Genomic DNA, 20347 nt, shown 5'->3' with positions numbered 1-20347 from the left:
TAGGTTAGTAGAGCAGGTTTGGGTAGTTGGTTAGTAGAGTAGCTGCAGGTGGTCAGTTAGTGGAGCAGGTTAGTAGAGTAGCTGTGGGTGGTCAGTTAGTGGAGTAGGTTAGTAGAGCAGGTTTCGGCAGTTTTTCAGTCCTGTAGCTGTGGGTGGTCGGTTAGTGGAGTAGGTTAGTAGGGTAGGTCAGTAGAGGAAGTCAGTGCTGCAGGTCCGTGGAGCAGTCCACGTGGTTCCAGACTCAGGCCAGCTATTTGGTGATTCTGTCTGCACTTATTAGAAGGCCTGCTATAAATGAGCACTTTCCCACATCAATTTGGTGACCTGATTCTCTGCATTTTTTAGGTAAATGAGGTGAGTGTATTGCAGCAAGTTTTTCTTTTGTCAGTAGGAGTTCACAAAGATTCAGGGGTGTGTGAAGTCTCTTCCGTTTGTGTGTGGACCCATTGTTTCCTGGTTGTGTGTTTGCCAGTCAGGAAAAGCTGCTGAGCCCAGTTGAATCAAACAGCCCGGGGCGAGAGGCATTTGGACTGATCTGCAGAACTGAGAACAAAGAGGCCTTGAATAGTGGACAGACAGCTGTGGGGTCCCGCGCCCGTCAGACTCTGCCCGGCCAGTTTAGGCATTCCTCTATTGCTAGGGGGAGGCCAAAAATTCACCAGCCAAGCACGCTTCTTGGGAGTGGCATCAGCCAAGAGGATAGTGAGGCCACTTTCTCATGGCCGGCGTTTCTGTACTTCAGATTGGGGGCGGCCTTGGCACTTTAAGGTCGGTGGTGGTGTCACCTTGGCTGTGCCTTCCAGTCAGCACACGGACCTTCGCCGAGTTAAAATCGGGGAGCACTGAGCATGGCAGTGATCACACTTACCGAGGGGCTGTCGAGAGTGGGCCAGGCAGCGTCTGGGGACGTGGGGCTGGGTGGCGCGAGGCTGGCCTCCACCCCTTCTTTTGTCTGGCCCTGTGGAGCTGTGTGACTTTAGGCCCCTGGACCCACTTCTCTGAACCTGTCCACGTGGCGTGAAATGAAGGAGTGGAAGTGGGCGTCCTCTCATCCGTTTTCAGCCCCATGTGTTTGTCCTTGGGATCAACAGGAGAGTCTCACCAGGGCATGAGGCCTCAGGCAGGACTGTCCTCCTCACTGTGGGCCCCACTGTGTGAAGAGGTGCCCGTCTCTGTCTGAGGGGCCCCTCGGCAGCCTGTTGCCCTAGGTAGAGGGCGGCCCATGCCCCGCCTGTCAGCTGCCCTCCATGCTGGTCCTCCTCAACCTCCAGCTTCCCACTCACTGGTCACCTCTTATTTCATCCGGTCATTGCCGCAGGCCTGGGAGGAAGGCTGTGTGGCCGCCCTGTTTTTCTCTTTTTTTGAGATGCAGTTTTGCTCTGTCGCCCAGGCTGGAGTGCAATGGCGCTATCTCGGCTCACTGCACCCTCTGCCTCCCAGGTCGAAGTGATTCTCCTGCCTCAGCCTCCTGAGTAGCTGGGATTACAGGTGTGCACCACCACACCTGGCTAATTTTTATATTTTTACTAGAGACAGGGTTTTGCCATGTTGGCCAGGCTGGTCTCAAACTCCTGACCTCAGGAGATCTGCCTGCCTTGGCCTCCCAAAGTGCTGGGATTACAGGCATGAGCCACCGCACCCAGCCCACCACCCTGGTTTTATAGATACCTACACAGGGGCAGAGTCCACCTGTGCCACCTGAGTGTTGGGGAGCACACCCACCCTGCACCATGGCATGTTCCTTGCGTTAGAAGATACAGCTGCCTGTTTGCACCTGTGTCCTGTTTTCATAACAGGAAGGCATACACGGCTTCTCAGCAGAAGCTGAGCTGAGTTCCCCCTTCTCACCATCTGGGATTTCATTTGCATGATTCTGCTGGGAATTGACTCCCGATTCGACGCTGTTTTCGTGGCTGTTCCTAATTAGATAGATGACGGCCACCGAGTTTTCCCGGACGTGCCTCGCTGGACATGTGGAGTTCCTGCAGTTGTTTCTCATGCCTGGTTCTTTAGCAGTTGACCGTTGGCTCTTCCCCTCTCATGACCCCTCTGTCCTTGCCCTTAACCCTGGAGGGGGGTCTTTCTGGGACAGTGAAATCGCCTTGGAAGAAGTTTTCAGGAACGCAAAACTGGCCAAGTTTTTCTGCCTGGAAAGCAAGAAAAATATTGATGTTGTTTTTAACACCCATGGAGGAAGCTTTGGATTTTTTTCCCCAAAGAGTAAACTGTACATGCATGAACAAACCGATCTGTATTGTTTATTAGTAAGCCAGGGGAGAGGCTTTGCATTAATGGGTGCTGTGCTCATATGTGGTCTAAAACCTGATGCTTCCAAAACATAAATGCTAGAAATCAGTTCCTCTGGGACAGGGTGAGCAGGACAGGGCGCCAGGCCCGGCTCCCAGGCCCTGGAGAGGGACCCCTGCTTCCTGCGCCCTTACCAGGCGCCCTGTCTGATGGCACGCCTGGTTTTATCCAGCCCGAGAAAGACCTTCGCACTTCGCATTTCTAAATGGTTGAAAAAAGAAAAGGGTAATAGTTCATGATGTGGACACTTCATGAAACTGGAATTTCAGTGCCATAAATAAAAGCTTATCGGAGCTTGGTCACAGCCACCGGGTCACATCCTTCTGTGGCTGCACTCCTGCTGCAGAGACAGAATTCAGGAGCAGCGAGGCTGTGATCTGAGCCTCAAGCAACGAGGGCCCCATCTGGCCTTGTAGGGAACACGTGCTGGGCCTGCTGTGGGAGGGGCATTTCCCTGAGCATGGACCCGCGGGCATCGCTGGGCAAGGGTTGGTGATGATGACAGAGGCCTGGGAGTTCTAGAAAGTGTAACTGGCGGGGTCCCTGTTCCCCTGAGCGTGGACCTGCGGGCATTGCTGGGCAAGGGTTGGTGATGATGACAGAGGCCTGGGAGTTCTAGAAAGTGTAACTGGCGGGGTCCCTGTTCCCCTGAGCGTGGACCTGCGGGCATTGCTGGGCAAGGGTTGGTGATGATGACAGAGGCCTGGGAGTTCTAGAAAGTGTAACTGGCGGGGTCCCTGTTCCCCTGAGTGTGGACCCGCGGGCATCGCTGGGCAAGGGTTGGTGATGATGACAGAGGCCTGGGAGTTCTAGAAAGTGTAACTGGCGGGGTCCCTGTTCCCCTGAGCGTGGACCCGCGGGCATCGCTGGGCAAGGGTTGGTGATGATGACAGAGGCCTGGGAGTTCTAGAAAGTGTAACTGGCGGGGTCCCTGTTCCCCTGAGCGTGGACCCGCGGGCATCGCTGGGCAAGGGTTGGTGATGATGACAGAGGCCTGGGAGTTCTAGAAAGTGTAACTGGCGGGGTCCCTGTTCCCCTGAGCGTGGACCCGCGGGCATCGCTGGGCAAGGGTTGGTGATGATGACAGAGGCCTGGGAGTTCTAGAAAGTGTAACTGGCGGGGTCCCTGTTCCCCAGAGCGTGGACCCGTGGGCATCGCTGGGCAAGGGTTGGTGATGATGACAGAGGCCTGGGAGTTCTAGAAAGTGTAACTGGCGGGGTCCCTGCTCCTACAGTGTCCCCATCTCCTTGGCAGGCACAACACCTGCTCTCCTTTCAAAGGCATGGGAGCAGAGTGCCCCAGGGTGTGGGCCGGTCAGGGGATGGGGGCCTTCCCAAGAGTGGGCCCTGGGGTTTTGGAAGGCTTGGCCTGGGCTGGGGTCAGCCCCTCAACTACCTGCCAAGGGTGCTGTGGGTGTGGCGTGTGATTCCATCATAATGTAGTGCCGATGTCAGAGCAATAAATACGGCCGTTGGGAAAAACAGCCTGATCCTGGATGCAGACGTGTGTGGCGGTGGGAAGTCACCAAGGGTGAAGGATGCGTATTCTTGAACCTTTTTATCTGAAGGCCATTTCCAAAGCTGCCAATCCCAGTATTACAGTAGGTGGCCCAGGCTGGGCCATGTTTCTGGGTGACAAGAACCTTCGCTGTCCCTTGGGACCCCTGGACCTGGCTGGTGCAGGAGGGCCGAGGAGCCTGTGTCTTCGCGGCTGTGGGAGCCCCTTCCTGCCTGATGAGGCACGCTTACATTCTCTTCTCGTGTCTCTTTTTAAGGAATACCCATAAAACGGGGTCTGGGAACACCTCAGGACACTCCCGCGGAGATGCAGTTCTCTGCAGCAGGTGGTATTGTGGTTGCTTGGCTGCCCCTCACCTCTTGCGGGCTCGGGGCCTCAGGTGCGCCCCTCGGTCTGTGCCCCATGCTCGGGAGGCACCGGGAGCATGCACCAAGGTCCCAAGGACAGGAGCACGCGAGGGCCGCAGCTCCCACCCACCCGGGTCCACTGGGAGACACAGCTGCCCTGCGGCCTGCAGGGCCCTCCCGTCAGAGGCAGGCGCCCCTCCCACTCCTCCCTGGCCTGAGGTCACCCACAGGAGTCTGGAATGGTTTTTCCAGGTGGGGCTTTTGCTGTGCCCTTGGGCAGGAAAGCCTCCGGTCGCTGACTTCCAGGGTGCCTCCTGTTGGGATCCACCTGCTTCTTTTCCCCGGATGGAAGCCTGGAGGCCAGGCTGAGTGATCACAGCACAAAACGGTAGCAGGAGAGGCTCAGCCTTCTTTCTTCTGCGGTTATTGATTGTTGGTGCAGAAAATTAGGGTTGCTTTAGATCTCGCCCTGCAAGGCACTGGGGAGCGTGTCTGAACGCCGAGAGCCCGGCGTCGGGGGAGAGACAGGAGCATGGTGGGGCTTCCTGCCGCCACCTGGGGACTTGGGCTCCATGGTCACCAGGTCTTGGAAATGGGGCTACCTGTGTGACCCATTCATTTGCTTTTAATTAAAGGAATATTCTCTTTTTAGAGAAAATATACAAAATACTCTAAAACGGCTGGGCATAGTAGCTTACGCCTGTGATCTTAGCGCTTTGGGAAGCCAAGGCGGGTAGATCACGTGAGATCAGGAGTTTGAGACCATCCTGGCCAACATGGTGAAACCCCATCTTTATGAAAAATAAAAAAATCAGCTGGACCTGGTAGAGGATGCCTGTGATCCTAGCTACTCAGGAGACGGAGTTGCAGTGAGCTGAGGTTCTGGCACCGCATTCCGGCCTGGGCAACAAAGCAAGACTCCATCTCAAAAAAAAAAACTAAAACTAAGAATAACGGCTCCCCCGCCCCCGAGTCTCATCCGATGGTTTTCGTTTCAGTTTTGCTTCCGGGTATGTGACCTCCTCTGCTTCAGGCTGTCCGCGGGTGTTCGCTGCTGGGACAAAAGAATTGACCGAATCTAGATTTCTGCTCTTCTCCCCTTTCTGCCAGTTTCAAATTTTGTTAGTTATTTATCCGACATTAACAAGGCTCCTAACATTTCCACTTGATCCTCTGTAATGGTGGTCTTCCTCAGTCTGTCTGTAGGTTGATTGTAAGAAGCTGAACCCAATGAAACAAGGTTTAGTGTTATGATTATTTTATGACATTATGCATTACAAAAAAGTGAAACCTCACCTTAGGAAGGAAATAATATTGTCACTGATCCCAGATAAGCCTAATATTTAAATATAATCACTGCATTTTTATATTTGCTAATTAAAAAAACTCTGAAACCTAAAATCATAAAAAAAATTATAATGTATGTTCTTTCTTCCAATTTGTCGATACTTTGATTTACTTCCCAGTCTTCTTTGGAAATAGTTTTCTGTCCTATGCTTTTAATATTCTCTTAGTTTTTCTTTTCTGAGTATATATTATATTGGAGAGAAAAAATGCCTTTTTTTGACCTTCTTTGCTCTTGACTGATATGTATGCCTCGATATTTTCATCGACAAAAACTTTTGAATAATTTACTGGATAATTACTCGAAAGTTGAGTTGTTGACATCTTGTCTCGGGCCGCCAAGATGGGAGCCACTGGTTGGGTGCAGTGGAGCTTCGGATGAGGGGCAGGTCCTGGGTCGGCCTCCTGTCTCCTGAGAGAACAGTTACAAGTCCAGGCCCCCATTTATAAGGAGCTGCGATCTCCCCAGACCTTCTGAGTGAGGATTTGGTTTGTGGCTCCCAAATGCAGCGGGAGCTGGCTGTGCAGGAGGGTCATCACCACCAGGGAGCCTCCACCTGCCGTAGCCCTCCCAAAGGGGTTCCTGCCGGTGGCCCTGCTTTTATTCGGCCTAGTGGTTCAGCAGGTGCTGGTGGAGAGCGGGTGCTGGTGGAGTGGGTGCTGGTGGAGAGTGGGTGCTGGTGGAGTGGGTGCTGGTGGAGTGGGTGCTGGTGGATAGTGGGTGCTGGTGGAGAGCGGGTGCTGGTGGAGTGGGTGCTGGAGAGTGGGTGCTGGTGGAGTGGGTGCTGGTGGAGTGGGTGCTGGAGGGTGGGTGCTGGTGGGGAGTGGGTGCTGGTGGAGAGTGGGTGCTGGTGGAGAGTGGGTGCTGGTGGAGTGGGTGCTGGTGGATAGTGGGTGCTGGTGGAGAGCGGGTGCTGGTGGAGTGGGTGCTGGTGGAGTGGGTGCTGGTGGATAGTGGGTGCTGGTGGAGAGCGGGTGCTGGTGGAGTGGGTGCTGGAGAGTGGGTGCCGGTGGAGTGGGTGCTGGTGGATAGTGGGTGCTGGTGGAGTGGGTGCTGGTGGATAGTGGGTGCTGGTGGAGAGCGGGTGCTGGTGGAGTGGGTGCTGGAGAGTGGGTGCTGGTGGAGTGGGTGCTGGTGGAGTGGGTGCTGGAGGGTGGGTGCTGGTGGGGAGTGGGTGCTGGTGGAGAGTGGGTGCTGGTGGAGAGCGGGTGCTGGTGGAGTGGGTGCTGGTGGATAGTGGGTGCTGGTGGAGAGCGGGTGCTGGTGGAGTGGGTGCTGGAGAGTGGGTGCTGGTGGAGTGGGTGCTGGTGGATAGTGGGTGCTGGTGGAGTGGGTGCTGGTGGAGAGTGGGTGCTGGTGGAGAGTGGGTGCTGGTGGAGTGGGTGCTGGAGAGTGGGTGCTGGTGGAGTGGGTGCTGGAGGGTGGGTGCTGGTGGGGAGTGGGTGCTGGTGGAGAGTGGGTGCTGGTGGAGAGCGGGTGCTGGTGGAGTGGGTGCTGGAGAGTGGGTGCTGGTGGAGTGGGTGCTGGTGGATAGTGGGTGCTGGTGGAGTGGGTGCTGGTGGATAGTGGGTGCTGGTGGAGAGCGGGTGCTGGTGGAGTGGGTGCTGGAGAGTGGGTGCTGGTGGAGTGGGTGCTGGTGGAGTGGGTGCTGGAGGGTGGGTGCTGGTGGGGAGTGGGTGCTGGTGGAGAGTGGGTGCTGGTGGAGAGTGGGTGCTGGTGGAGTGGGTGCTGGTGAAGAGTGAGTGCTGGCACAGTGGGTGCTGGTCTAACATGAGTCCCTTTAAAGACTTCACCTCCTAGCACCACCACAATGTGCTGCTGTCTCCAGCTGTCCCCTGGCCATGCTGGGCCCCAACCCTGCTGAACCCCAGCCCTGCTGTGGCTTCCCTAAGAGGCCCTTCCCTCACCCTGTCTTCCGTGGGGTGGGATTAGAGCCAGGATGCAGGGACAGGAGCCTGGCTCCCATGGGGAAGACTGGCCCGAGCTCCGTCCCGCGGTGAACTTCTGGCAGCCTCCACAGATCATGCCTGTCCCCATGCTGTGAAATCAGGTGACCCCGTGGTAAGGGTGCTGCAGGACTGTGTTTTGGAGCCAGCATTCTGCATCAGCAGTGACTCCTTAAAAAAAACCTGTACATGTAGAAAGGGCCTTAATGAGCTCAGCAGGGCACACCGGACTGCAGGGGCTCTTGGTGAATCGTGTCTCACCCGGGAGGGGAGATGATCAAATCGGTAAGATTAGAGATGTCCCTGTTTTATGAACTGGGTGTGCACCATGGGGGCGGGGCAGCTGAGGGAGCGGTCACCATTTCTTCCCTGTAGGGCAAGTCACGGTTCTGGGTGCACAGCTGTGTCAGGGACCCCCTCCTTTTTATCTGCCATCGTGGGTCAGAACGGAACCGCCCCGGCCTCTGCATCTGCCTCTGTAAAGGTTTGAGAATCAGTTAGGCTTCTTAGGATTTTTGTCATTCTAGTCAGGAAGATGTGTCCTGCAAAGGGCCGAGGCTGACTGGGTTCTTGCTGTTTGGGTGGGGTTGAGCAAGGCCCTCGGGCCATGCACAGGGGTTTAAGGGGCAAACTCAGCTCCAAACCAAAGCGGAGCTGCCGGAACATGGGAGGGGGAGCATTTTTTAAATCCAGGAGCTTCGTTGGCTACAGCATCCTGCTGGGCTGTAAGAAGCGTCTTTTCCTGTCTTAACTAATTGGGGAACAATGGCAGGGAGGGACAAGAGGGTGCCTGATGAGACCCGGGCCCGCGCCAGGGCACAAGCCCACAGCCAGCCCAGCCCCGCGATCCCAGCTCAGACACGCAGCTCCAAAGCAAACAGCAGGCGCCGAGGTGGGAAGATGAGCGGAGAATCCCCGTTCATCCTGCAGCTCCCAGGCCTGGGTGTGCCCCCTTGTTCCCGGGACAAAGCTCAGTGTTCCAGCTGGAGAAGGGCTCCCTGAGGATTGCCGGTGGTCGGTTTCCGCTCTCACTTCTTGGTACTTTCCAGTCTTAAGAGTTCCTCTCCAGCCCTCAGGGTGCTGACATAGGTGTGGTACAACGTAGATGCTAAATGGGTTCCTTAAGGTGCTTCCTGTTTCCTTTATGCAGTCACCAGAATTGTTGCCAGGGCAGTCTGCAGATTGTTGCCCAGGCACCTTGGTACGGTTCTGAGATTCAACGAAGCACTCAGAGTGTGTCGATTCCCGCCCTGTGCGGGGCACGTGTCTTCCCCTTTTGTGTCCTGTTCTACGCAGTTCTTGCCTCTTTGACAGCTGACCGCCCCTCTGCAGGGATTTCCTTGGTTCCGGTTTCGAAGATTTTCGGCAACCTCGTGCTTCCAGAAGTTTGGGTGAAAAGTGTGGGTTGATGACAGAAAAGTCAGACATGTCGTAATTAAATTATAATTTGTTTCTGATTACTTCGACTTGACAGTTTGATGTTTAAAAGGCGTGGATGAGGCATCTGGGATTGAGGAACGGGCAGCGTGGTCTCAGGTTGTATTACTCGTGGGGCAGGTGACGCCTGAAGCTGACTGGCTTCTGGCAGTGCCAGCAGGATGTCGGATTCTCTGGCTTGCAGTGAGACCCTTTCCAGTTTGTGATTTAAACAGCTGTCACCACACTTGCTCCCTGGAGGACTTGATCCGGCGTGGAGGCAGGACTGTGACCCAGTGAGCACCAGGCCACCCGAGGGACACGGAAGCCTCATCTCCCAGATAGATCTTTAGGCGCTAGACAGACCAGCTCCCAGACTCGGTAAAAAAGCCAGGAGCTTCTGACTCCCACTGAAGGTCAGACGCACTGGGACGGTCTCGGGGTTTCAGAGCCCAGGAATCGGGGGACGGGGTAGAACTTGAACCCGGCGCCCAGTCAGATCAATGTGCTCGTTCTGACTGAGGCCTGGAGACCCAGGAGAAGCTGGACCAGAGAAGACAGTAGCCTCGAGGCGTGTCCAAGCCATGTGGACTCCTGAGTGGCCCTGCACAGGAGCCTGGATTGCCTGGGCGTGGGGGTGGGGGGACGTGATGGACGCAGAACTGCTCTTGCAGCCCCACACTCCACTCAGGAAACCCTCCAAAGGGGCTGCTGATACTGCACGCACCCCAGTGGTGGGCAGCCTCACCCTGCACCCTGCGTCCCAGGTCGTGGGGAGCCGCACCCTGCACCCTGCGTCCCAGGTCGTGGGGAGCCGCACCCTGCACCCTGCGTCCCAGGTCGTGGGGAGCCGCACCCTGCACCCTGCGTCCCAGGTCGTGGGGAGCCGCACCCTGCACCCTGCGTCCCAGGTCGTGGGGAGCCGCACCCTGCACCCTGCGTCCCAGGTCGTGGGGAGCCGCACCCTGCACCCTGCGTCCCAGGTCGTGGGGAGCCGCACCCTGCACCCTGCGTCCCAGGTCGTGGGGAGCCGCACCCTGCACCCTGCGTCCCAGGTCGTGGGGAGCCGCACCCTGCACCCTGCGTCCCAGGTCGTGGGGAGCCGCACCCTGCACCCTGCGTCCCAGGTCGTGGGGAGCCGCACCCTGCACCCTGCGTCCCAGGTCGTGGGGAGCCGCACCCTGCACCCTGCGTCCCAGGTCGTGGGGAGCCGCACCCTGCACCCTGCGTCCCAGGTCGTGGGGAGCCGCACCCTGCACCCTGCGTCCCAGGTCGTGGGGAGCCGCACCCTGCACCCTGCGTCCCAGGTCGTGGGGAGCCGCACCCTGCACCCTGCGTCCCAGGTCGTGGGGAGCCGCACCCTGCACCCTGCGTCCCAGGTCGTGGGGAGCCGCACCCTGCACCCTGCGTCCCAGGTCGTGGGGAGCCGCACCCTGCACCCTGCGTCCCAGGTCGTGGGGAGCCGCACCCTGCACCCTGCGTCCCAGGTCGTGGGGAGCCGCACCCTGCACCCTGCGTCCCAGGTCGTGGGGAGCCGCACCCTGCACCCTGCGTCCCAGGTCGTGGGGAGCCGCACCCTGCACCCTGCGTCCCAGGTCGTGGGGAGCCGCACCCTGCACCCTGCGTCCCAGGTCGTGGGGAGCCGCACCCTGCACACTGAATTCCAGGTCGTGGGGAGCCTCACCCTGTATACTGCGTTCCAGGTTGTGAGGAGTTAAACCCTGCACCCTGCATCCCAGGTCGTGAGGAGCCTCACCCTGCACACTGCGTCCCATGTCATGGGGCAGTGCACTCTGCATCGGGGCTCAAGGGGAGTGGCACACGGCTGCCTCCCACATTCACCCCTCCCAATTCCAGGTTTCCTGGAGGGTGTGTCTTTAGTGGGTTGTGTGGCTTTGGGAGTGAACTGAGACTGCCTCTCCCTCAGGGGATGCCTAGGGCTCTGGGATGTGTGCAGACATGCCCTGCTCTCATGTGCCCTGCTCTCACATGCCCTGCACTCACATGGCCTGCTCTCATGTCATGGGCATGACCAGGTGACGTCGTGTCTGTGCTCTTACTGCTGCTGTATTTTATTCTGTAACTGTAGTTAATTCTTAGTTGTTACTTACTAGGTCCTCTGTGCATTCTCTCATTACGTCCTCAGAATACACCAATCGATAAAGCATCATCTGCTTTCATATAATGTGATGATGGTTGATTCCAAAGACTTATGTGAAGAGAAAATGTTGTGGGCCCCCAGATCACGAAGTTGGAGGAAAAAGCGCACCTGGGAGCTCTTAGGGCAGACGCGCCTCCCGTTGCACTCAAAGGCAGCCCTCTGCTCACTGAGATAGACGCATATCTGATTGCCTCCTTCGGAAAAGAGAAGCAGAAACTCAAAGAATGCAGCCATTTGTCTCTCACCTACCTGTGACCAGAAGCCCCCCGCCGACCTTGGAGCTGCCTTCCCTTCGCATCACGTCCTCCTGCCTCTCCAGGCCGAACCAGCGTTCATCTTACACGTTTTGATTGATGTCTCCTGTCTCCCTAAAATGTGTAAAGCCTAGCAGTGCCCCAAAGACCTTGGACAGTGTCGTCAGAGGCCGTGTCATGGGCGTGCCCTTGATCTTGTCAAAATAAACTTTCTAAATGGACTGAGACCTGTCTCAGGTGTTTGGGGTTCACACCTGTCACTGGGGTGATGTCCGTGACCCGTGAGAGATGCAGCCTCTGTCTCCCCTTCTTTCTTGGAGCAGCCCCTGGCCCCGTCCATGCGGCCCTGGCGGAGGCCTCGGTGACAGGGGACCCTGTGCAAGGGGCAGCTGTGGAGGAAGGGCAGGGAGAGAGGATGGGCAGACCCCCACTTCCCATTACCTGGAAGCCAAGGTGAATCTTCACCCACACCCTGTCTGCTCCTTCTGCTTTCAGGTGTTTGGGATACTCCAGGATCCCACAGGAAATGACCCTCACAGCCAAAGGATTTTGGCCAGGCTTCTGTAGCTGTGGGGCAGGCGGGGCCTGACCATGGCATTTGATCTCATAACGGGTATCAGTGGGCATCTTATAAACACAGCCGCATTATCGATCGGTGTATTCTGAGGATGTAATGAGTTTCCAGTTCACCCCTGCAGCTCTGGAGGCTGGAAGTCCAAGGTCAAGCACTAGCAAACCGGGTGTCTGCGGAGGGCCACCCCAGTTTGGAGAAGGGACAATCTCCCTGCGTCCTCACATCGTGGACAGGACAAGGCTGCTCTCAGGGTCCTCAGAGGGGCAACCTTCCCACCCTGGGGCACCCCTGTCCTGGCCTCCTCACCTTCCAGAGGCCCCGCCTCCCAACACCAGCCCCTTGGGGATTAGGTCAGCACACAAATCTGACGGCGCGAACGTTCAGTCTGCAGCAGTGAGGGCTCAGGGCACCCTGAGCACTAACGCTAGACCCAGGGAGCTGGACGCCCCAACCCCATCCCGCATCCCCCACCTTGAGCCCTCTTCTCTGAACAGCTCCCTGTCACCCACAGTGGAAGTCAGGGACATCCCCAGGCTTCCCTCACACCACACAGCCCACCTCGGTGGTCCTAGCCACTCTTCCTCTAAAATACACCCATGCCCTCCACCCTAGGCACCCATTTCTCCTATGGCTGCTGGTGCATGCAGGCCTGGAACTAGCCCGTGCTCTTCAAGTCACAGTGGCTGCCTGCACTGGTGGCTCAGGTCACATCTGTTAAGTACAGAAGCAAGTGACATTATGATGGCCTAGTCCTTCACGGACTTCAATGGGCCACGTGAGACCCCCTGACATTCAACCCAAGTGCATGGATTTCCGTGAGCATCCCCTGGTAAGGCAGTGCCACCTGTGACTCTCAGAGCACAAGCTCTGGGCGAAGTGCCCGGATTTCTGCACGCACCCCCGTGCTAAGGCAGTGCCCTTGTGATTCTCAGAGCAGAAGCTCCGGGTGAAGTGCCTGGATTTCCGCACACACCCCCCGGTAAGGCAGTGCCCCTGTGACTCTCAGAGCACAAGCTCCGGGTGAAGTGCCCGGATTTCTGCACGCACCCCCGTGCTAAGGCAATGCCCCTGTGATTCTCAAAACAGAAGCTCCGGGTGAAGTCCCTGGATTTCCGCACACACCCCCCGGTAAGGCAGTGCCCCTGTGACTCTCAGAACACAAGCTCCGGGTGAAGTGCCTGGATTTCCGCACACCCCCCGGTAAGGCAGTGCCCCTGTGACTCTCAGAGCACAAGCTCCGGGTGAAGTGCCTGGATTTCCGCACACACCCCCCGGTAAGGCAGTGCCCCTGTGACTCTCAGAACACAAGCTCCGGCTGTCCTTCAGTGATGAAAGGCAGTCATGAGTGGGAAGCACTGAAGTGATTTTGGGTCCGGCAAATGGGAATGGAAAGCCACATGGCCTGGCTTTGGGCTGCGGCGTTTCCCACTCCCCCAGGCTCCCACTTCTAGCAAGATGGGCATGGGGAGGCGGGATTCAGCCTACGAGCTTTCCCAGTGGGGTCGGGGTGGGGGCTCCTGTCCCCACATTCGTCCTGGGAGAGGGCGTGCGGCCTCGGCTGTAATTCCAACCTTTAAAATCAGTAAAGCACTTGGCACGTTTGCCCCTCGGAAGCAGCACAGCCTCAGCGCCGTTGGGTTGTATTGGTTTGTTGTTGTTGTTGAGACACTGTCGCCATGTCACCCATGCTGGAGTGCAGTGACACAATCTCGTTTCAGTGCAGCCTCCGCGCTGAGGTTCAAGCGATTCTCCCACCTCAGCCTCCTGAGTAGCTGGGATCACAGGTGTGCGCCACCACGCCCAGCTAATTTTTTGTATTTTTAGTAGAGACAGTGTTTCACCATGTTGGCCAGGCTGGTCTCAAACTCCTGACCTCAAGTGAAGCGCGCACCTCCGCCTCCCACATTGCCGGGTTACAGGCGTCTGCCAACCCCCTGGACCTTGGTTGTACTGCTGTACCCTGTGTGTCCTCACTGAGGAGCAACACGCATGACAGAGAACCACAACATTGTCGCTGTGATTTACTTCTGGAAGGCACGTTCACGTTGAAATCCCGTACCTTAATGAGGAGTTTATATAAGAATAATTCTGCCATTGGCCTCAAGATGATTTCTAATATTGTGATCCAAATGTGGTCAAAAATCTTAGGTTAAGATGCACAATGTACTTTTAAAAATTCCAGACAGTGGCTGGGTGTGGTGGCTCATGCCTGCAATCCCAGCACTTTGGGAGACTGAGGCTGGTGGATCACTGGAGGTCAAGAGTTCAAGACCAGCCTAGCCAACAAGGTGAAACTCTGTGTCTACTAAAAATACAAAATTTAGCCAGCCATGGTGGCAGGTGCCTGTGTTCCCAGCTCCCTGGAGGCTGAGGCGGGAGAATTGCTGAACCCGGGAGGCGGAGATTGCAGTGAGCTGAAATCATGCCACTGCCCTCCAGCCTGGGCGACAGAGTGAGACTGTCTCAAAAATAAATAAAAAATAAAAATCCGGACAGTAAAGATGAAGTCATAATAAAAATGTATTGAGAATAAAAACAGTTCGCCTCTGAAATGCGTAGTATGTAGGGAATGTTTGCAAGCAACCCCAGCTCTTGTTAGTTGGAAACATAAGCCTATCTATCCTACACAGCCAGCTCAAGAAAGAGCAAAAGGCAGGAGTTCCCATCATCACGACATGAGAGTAACTTCTTCAATTCGGATGCTCTGACTCCAGTCAACTTTCATTTCATAATTGAGATAATTTTGGTTCTTGATCCAAACAATGTAGTGTGTAGCTTTGAATTTGTTGGCAAATTCGTGTGTGTGTGTGTGTGTGTGTGTGTGTGTGTGTGTGCGTTCATGTGTGTACGTGTGTAATGGAGTTTCTTGTTACCCAGGCTGGAGTACAATGGTGCAATCTCGGCTCACTGCAACCTCCGCCTCCTGGGTTCAAGCAATTCTCCTGCCTCAGCCTCCTGAGTAGCTGGGACTACAGGCACGCACCACCACGCCCAGCTAATTTTTTGTATTTTTAATACAGACGGTTTTGCTGTGTTGGCCAGCCTGGTCTGGAAACTCCTGATCTCAGGTGATCCACCCGCCTCGGCCTTCCAAAGTGCTGGGATTATAGGTGTGACCCACCAGGCCCAGACACATTTTATTTTTTTTTTTATATGTAAAAATGAATTAACACATCGGAGACTTTTGCATATGGGAAAAGTAAAGATTGTTTTATTTAAAAACTCAGTGTTATGGAAGGTATTATAGTAGAATAAACTTTATAAAACAATCTTTAATGACTACTTTTTAAAATTCATCCCTTTCATACTTAGCGGGCAGGGGAGATACCATGATCACGAAGGCGGTTTTCCCAGGGCGAGGCTTATCCATTGCACTCTGGAGGTGCCGCCGTCTGCGATTTCCCCAAATGTGGGAAACTCGACTGCATGATGTGTGGTACTGGGGACTGCGTTCGCGCTTTCCCCTGAAGAAATAAATAAAATTCATCCCCTTGTCACGATTAAATTAAGCATTACAGATTTATTTTGCTGCGAAAGGGAATCTAATGGCAACCCCCCCGGGAGGAAATTAGATGAAAACTTGGATTTCCAAGCTTCCTTTTAGTTCTAACCTGTAACTGTTCCGCAGCGCTGCAGTGACCTGTGATTTTGATAACGAGTGGGAACGTGTACTTCGATGTTTCATTCCAAACACTACAACTCTGGACATTTTTTTCCTCTGTTAGGATTTTTAGTACGTTAAGATTTGAGAATAATGGAACTATTAACAAGAAAACAAAAGGAAACGTAAAAGCTACCCTCAAACTCCCTGACTCTTCACTTGCTTTGTAAATGTAAAATGCAAATGATTCTGAGTTCTGTTTTTGAGACTCTAAATCGAAAACTTGATAGTTCCTGCTTCATGGTTATTGCAGGCTCCGCTTTAACTGGAGAGGCCTGTGCTGGCTCCCACGGTCCCCACGTGGGTCAGAGGCAGCGGCCCTGCTCTCGCGCGTGGGAGCACTCTTGGATGTAAGTGGCCGAGTCTCCTGAATTCTACCAGGGAGGATGAACCTCTCGAAATGCCTTCTGTGAGAGCGGTTTTCCTGCGGAGAAGGGAATGCTGGGCTGACTCTAATTGCTTTTCTAGTTCTGCCACAGACAGACCGACTGACTTGAGGCAAGTTACCTCATCTTAGTTTCTAAATTCTTATTTGTCAAGGAAAGGAGTTTCTTCTAGCCTGGGTCTTGTCCTCGCCCCGCTCCCCACGTCAGCCACCTTCATGTGCTGTTCCTTTGTGGGCTGGTTGCTTCCTCAGAACATTCCTCTGTCCCTCTGAAGTGGGGGTGACCCTGCCCTACGGTCATCATTTCTGAGCTCCCGAGGGATTCCCTGTCCACACCGCAGTCTTCTCTGGGTGCCAGGTGTTCAGAGGCGGCCCTGATACGTGCTTCGAGTACTCAGCGACTGAGCAGACAAGATCCACTGGAATTGAAGGGGATGCTGTGATGGCTATTTGCAGAGTTTTTTGGTTTATGAAGCACTTTTCACACACAAGCGCCTCCTCCTTCTGTGATCTTGTTTATGGGTGCTCATTGTCACTGGTGCTTTCTGGTTTAGGGCCCAGGCTTTAGAAGGGATGCACCCCTCACGCTCACCCAGGCAGGGGTGTGGCATTTGTGTTGCCATCTTCTGAGGCTTTGGTCCTGGCTTCAGCAAGAGTTCATGGATGCCCTGTCTGATGTCAGCCAGAGCCCCTTGCTTGTTGGGAGAAGTGGTCCCGCGGGCTGTGGGGAGCAGGTGACCCAGTGGCCCTGCTCATTGGCATGTGGCACACAGCCAGGGCCACGCGGTCACATCTGCCCAGGGTCCTCTCCGGCGCCCGCAGCCCCTTGGGGAGCCACCACTGCTGGAGGTGGGTGGGAGCACCGAGCTCTCGGGAAGAGCCAAGGAGGGCTTGTTGAAGTGCTCTTTAAATCTTCAAGGTTTGGCGAAGGTCCCCGCCCAATTAGGATTATTTGTGGAAATATTATGATTGTTAAAATAATAATTCTGCTTGTCAAGTAATGGAATCATATGTGGGTGCATAAGGCAGGGAGCAAATGCTTCCCCCCGCTCCTGTTCCGCCCAGACATGTGCAAATGTTACTTTCAAAGCTCTGACATGGGGAGCCCTTATATCCTGCACTTAGACTTAAGCACTTTTTAATTGGAGAGTTTAGCTTTACATTGATTGCAAGCTTTATGCCAACAATGGCCAGTAAGCTGAGGATCCGCTGTGGAAGAAATGCAGAGGAAGTGAGCAGATGCCGCTGCTAGTGTTTGTGAGTGTGCATGTGTGTGCAAATGCCTCTCCTGTACCTACTCACACTCAGGCACACTTCACAATGTACATAGTGTGTATTTGCATTACATCGTCAGCATTCCTGAAGAACAATGCCTTTCAAACTTTACCTTGCTTAGAATCACCTGGAAATCTTATTAGAACCCACATTACTGGGACCCACGCCCAGAGCTGCTGATTCTGGAGATTAGGGGCGGTGCCTGGAGTTTGCTTTTCAAACCAGCTCCCAAGTGCTGCTGTGGAACAGTGCTGGGCAGAATCCTGGCTGCTCCGGGGCGTGCAGACCCCTGCCCTCTCTAGCAGCTCGCAAACTGAGAAGTGATTTCAGGCAAAAATCAGCCCTTGCGTTTGTCTTCCTGACCTTGAAGATGGGGTTCATATTTGAAAGGAACGTTGGTTTCCTGTGTCTGTGGTGTCTGAATGCCCTGAGCTTGTCTCCTGGGGATGGAGCCATCAGGATCTGGACCCGCCTGCCCGTTCTGTGGCTCTGGAGGAGGCAGGTTTCCGAGGCAGCTCTAGTTCCCCTCCAGTGACATGTGTGCAGATGTAGCTGTATTGTAAGTCAGCCCGCCCCAAACATACGCTCCGGTTTGGTGACAATCTTTCTAGCTCCTTTCATGTGCTGTGGTATCAGACAGAAAATGTAAACACACACACACACACACACAGATGAACACGTGTGTGTATAATGTTGGTGTGTGAGTGAGTGTCTTTTTGTCTCTGATCCTCAGATGAGATCATTCCTAATATTTAGTAGCTCCCGGGTTCACTCCCCCCTGCATTATTAAATATGTTAAGTCCGTACAATGAGCTTTTCATTTCAGCTATTGTGTTTTTCAGTTCTAGAATCTTTTTTTATTGTTTCACTTTGTCTGTTAAGGTCACCCCCTTTCAGTAAAGGGGACCCTCTGTTCTGCCCTCTTCATAGACGTCTATTCTGGTGGCCTGCCTAAGGACGTGGTGGGCAGTCTAACCGCTGTAAGCAGGTTGTGAAATGAGCCCTTAACTAGGCCAGTGCCATCCCACAGAAATACCGTGATAACTACTTTTGTAGCTTAACATTTTGCGGTCAGTCTCCGAAAAAAAAAAAAATTAGAAAGAAACAGTTAATTTTAAAAATGTTTTATTTAACTCTGCGTGCGGAACTTGTACATAACTCAGCGTGTACTCAACATAAAAGTTATGGGAGATATACTTATGTTCTGTTTGTTTGTAGGAAGTCCTTGAGGCCCAGTGTGAGTTTTGCTCAGCGCTGGCCACCTCTCAGGTGCTCAGACCCCGGGCGCAGGGGCTTGGTTATGGGACGGCACCTCTCTGCCCATCACTCCAGGGGTTTGGTGGATCCGACTTCAGATCTGGCGAAAGTCCTGCACGTCGGGAGGCTGGGTTTGCAGCTGCTCCTGCAGCCTCCCCAGGCTCCCGCAGCCAAGGCCACGTCGCGCTCTCCAGCCTCCACGTTGTTGCTGCTGCCTCCTCTGGGGCCTGAGTGTGGGTTCCCACGGGGAACGGGGCGTCAGAACAAGTGGTGCTCGCCCGCCCTCTGCTCTGGAGGTGCAGCCTGGCTTCTGGATTCCGTGTGGTCGGGGCTGCTTTCTGCTCTAAGCCGTGGCACGTGGCTGGGCGCTCCAGGACAGCCTTCTTAGCTGTTCGCATGCTGGGCAGCCCCTCTGCTTGCTGTGTCTCAGGTGCGGGAGCTTCTCTGCGACCGTTCGTTTATCCTGAAACTGCAGCTGGTCCCAGGTCTCCCCTTGCCTGTCACTGGTCCGTGTTTTCTGTGCGGGTGAGTGGGCATCCCGGGCAGCTGCTTTTCCCTCCCGTCCTCCTCCAGCATCACCTCCCAGTTTCCGCACCTCTGACTTTCAGCAGCTCCTACGTGGAGAGTACGTGGAGCCACTAGTGATATTCTGAAGACGAATGTAAATGAAAATCTCTTCCATTTGTAAAGGACATGGCAGTGCAGGGGAGGGTGTGTGTGAGGAGGCTGTTGGTGGACAGTGGGCATCACCGAGGAGCGTGAGCCCGGTGCGAGGGCACCGTGTGGAATGATGGCCAGGAGAGCCCGATGGGCAGAGCGGAGCCGCCTTCTCCTTCTCCTCTGGGAGAATTGGACCCACAGCACGGGGCGGGGCTGGGGACAGCTTCACTCGCTGACTCCCAGGCTAGATGCTCATACTGTCAGTGACACACGTACTTTTTTTGAAGTATCTTATTGAACCATAAACCAGAGCCAATTCTGCAAACTACTGACAAGGATTACATTGGGATAGTATAATCAGATTCCTTAGAAGGTCACAAACATTTTATGTTATGATACCTACTGGCCTTACCTTACCTGTGATCCGCTAATGACCAAACATAGTCCCGTCTGAGGCACTGGGCTTGAGCGTTTCCACATGTGAATTTCGGGGAGACAGAGTTCCAATCCCATACCCGTCCCTACCGGACTATGTGGAAGGGGACTGGAGCTGTGAGTAAGGAATTTTAATTTTGCTAAGAGTATCTGGTAAAGAAATCGGTTTTTCTGGTTATGTCTCAGTGGCTTCTATACCTGCTCAATTTGTAGTTTTAACGTAACTGTGTTAACAGGGCCTCTGGTCTCCCCACCTCCCCTCGCTGCCCTCAGGCCTCCGACCTGCCTGTGCTGCCCCAGGCCCGTGTCCTCCACGGTCAAGGCCTCCCCGGCTCGCTCCGCCTGAGCCGCGCAGCAGCGGGAATGAAAGCGTTTCTCCGTCGGGCCCCAGATTCCGTCTCTGTGTTGATCCTGGCGCACTCTCAGGCCTCTCAGGGGCTATTTGGAACCTCTCTCCACCCCCAAAATAGGAATAACTGCTTGAACAGTGGAAGTTTAACTTTACTGAAAATACTTCTCTGGAATCATTAGGGTAAAACCCGTACATGAGAGAGCCTGTTTTCCCAGTTAGCATGCTGGATTCACTTCCGTGGTTTTGAGACATTCAGCTTAAATCTCATAAAGGTAGCACTTCAGGTAGTGGACTAAGGAACAGCCAAATTCCTGCTCATGAAATCAGTTGCACAAGGTGGAGTGACTCTCTTCTTGAAAGTTGTCAAACCTAACCTATGTTTATTAAGCCTTATCAACATGACATTTTCCAGGGGGTTGCCAAAGATAGGGTGTTGAAGTCGTTTATGTAATTT

General features: G+C 54.6%; 1 protein-coding gene and 1 non-coding gene across 3 annotated transcripts in view; both read left to right on the top strand.

The window, feature by feature from the left end:
* Positions 1–20347, top strand: part of PXDN (peroxidasin) — a 101734-nt gene that overhangs the window by 21327 nt on the left and 60060 nt on the right. The gene's annotated exons all lie outside the window — the stretch shown is intronic.
* On the top strand, positions 15173–15335 carry LOC120362320 (U1 spliceosomal RNA). The gene has a single exon (XR_005578264.2). It is a non-coding gene; the product is annotated as a U1 spliceosomal RNA (small nuclear RNA).

This window comes from Saimiri boliviensis, chromosome 1 (genome assembly GCF_048565385.1).
Source record: "Saimiri boliviensis isolate mSaiBol1 chromosome 1, mSaiBol1.pri, whole genome shotgun sequence".
Lineage (NCBI taxonomy): Eukaryota > Metazoa > Chordata > Mammalia > Primates > Cebidae > Saimiri > Saimiri boliviensis.
Note: the sequence above shows the minus strand (reverse complement) of the source record. Positions and strands in the feature narration are given on the sequence as shown.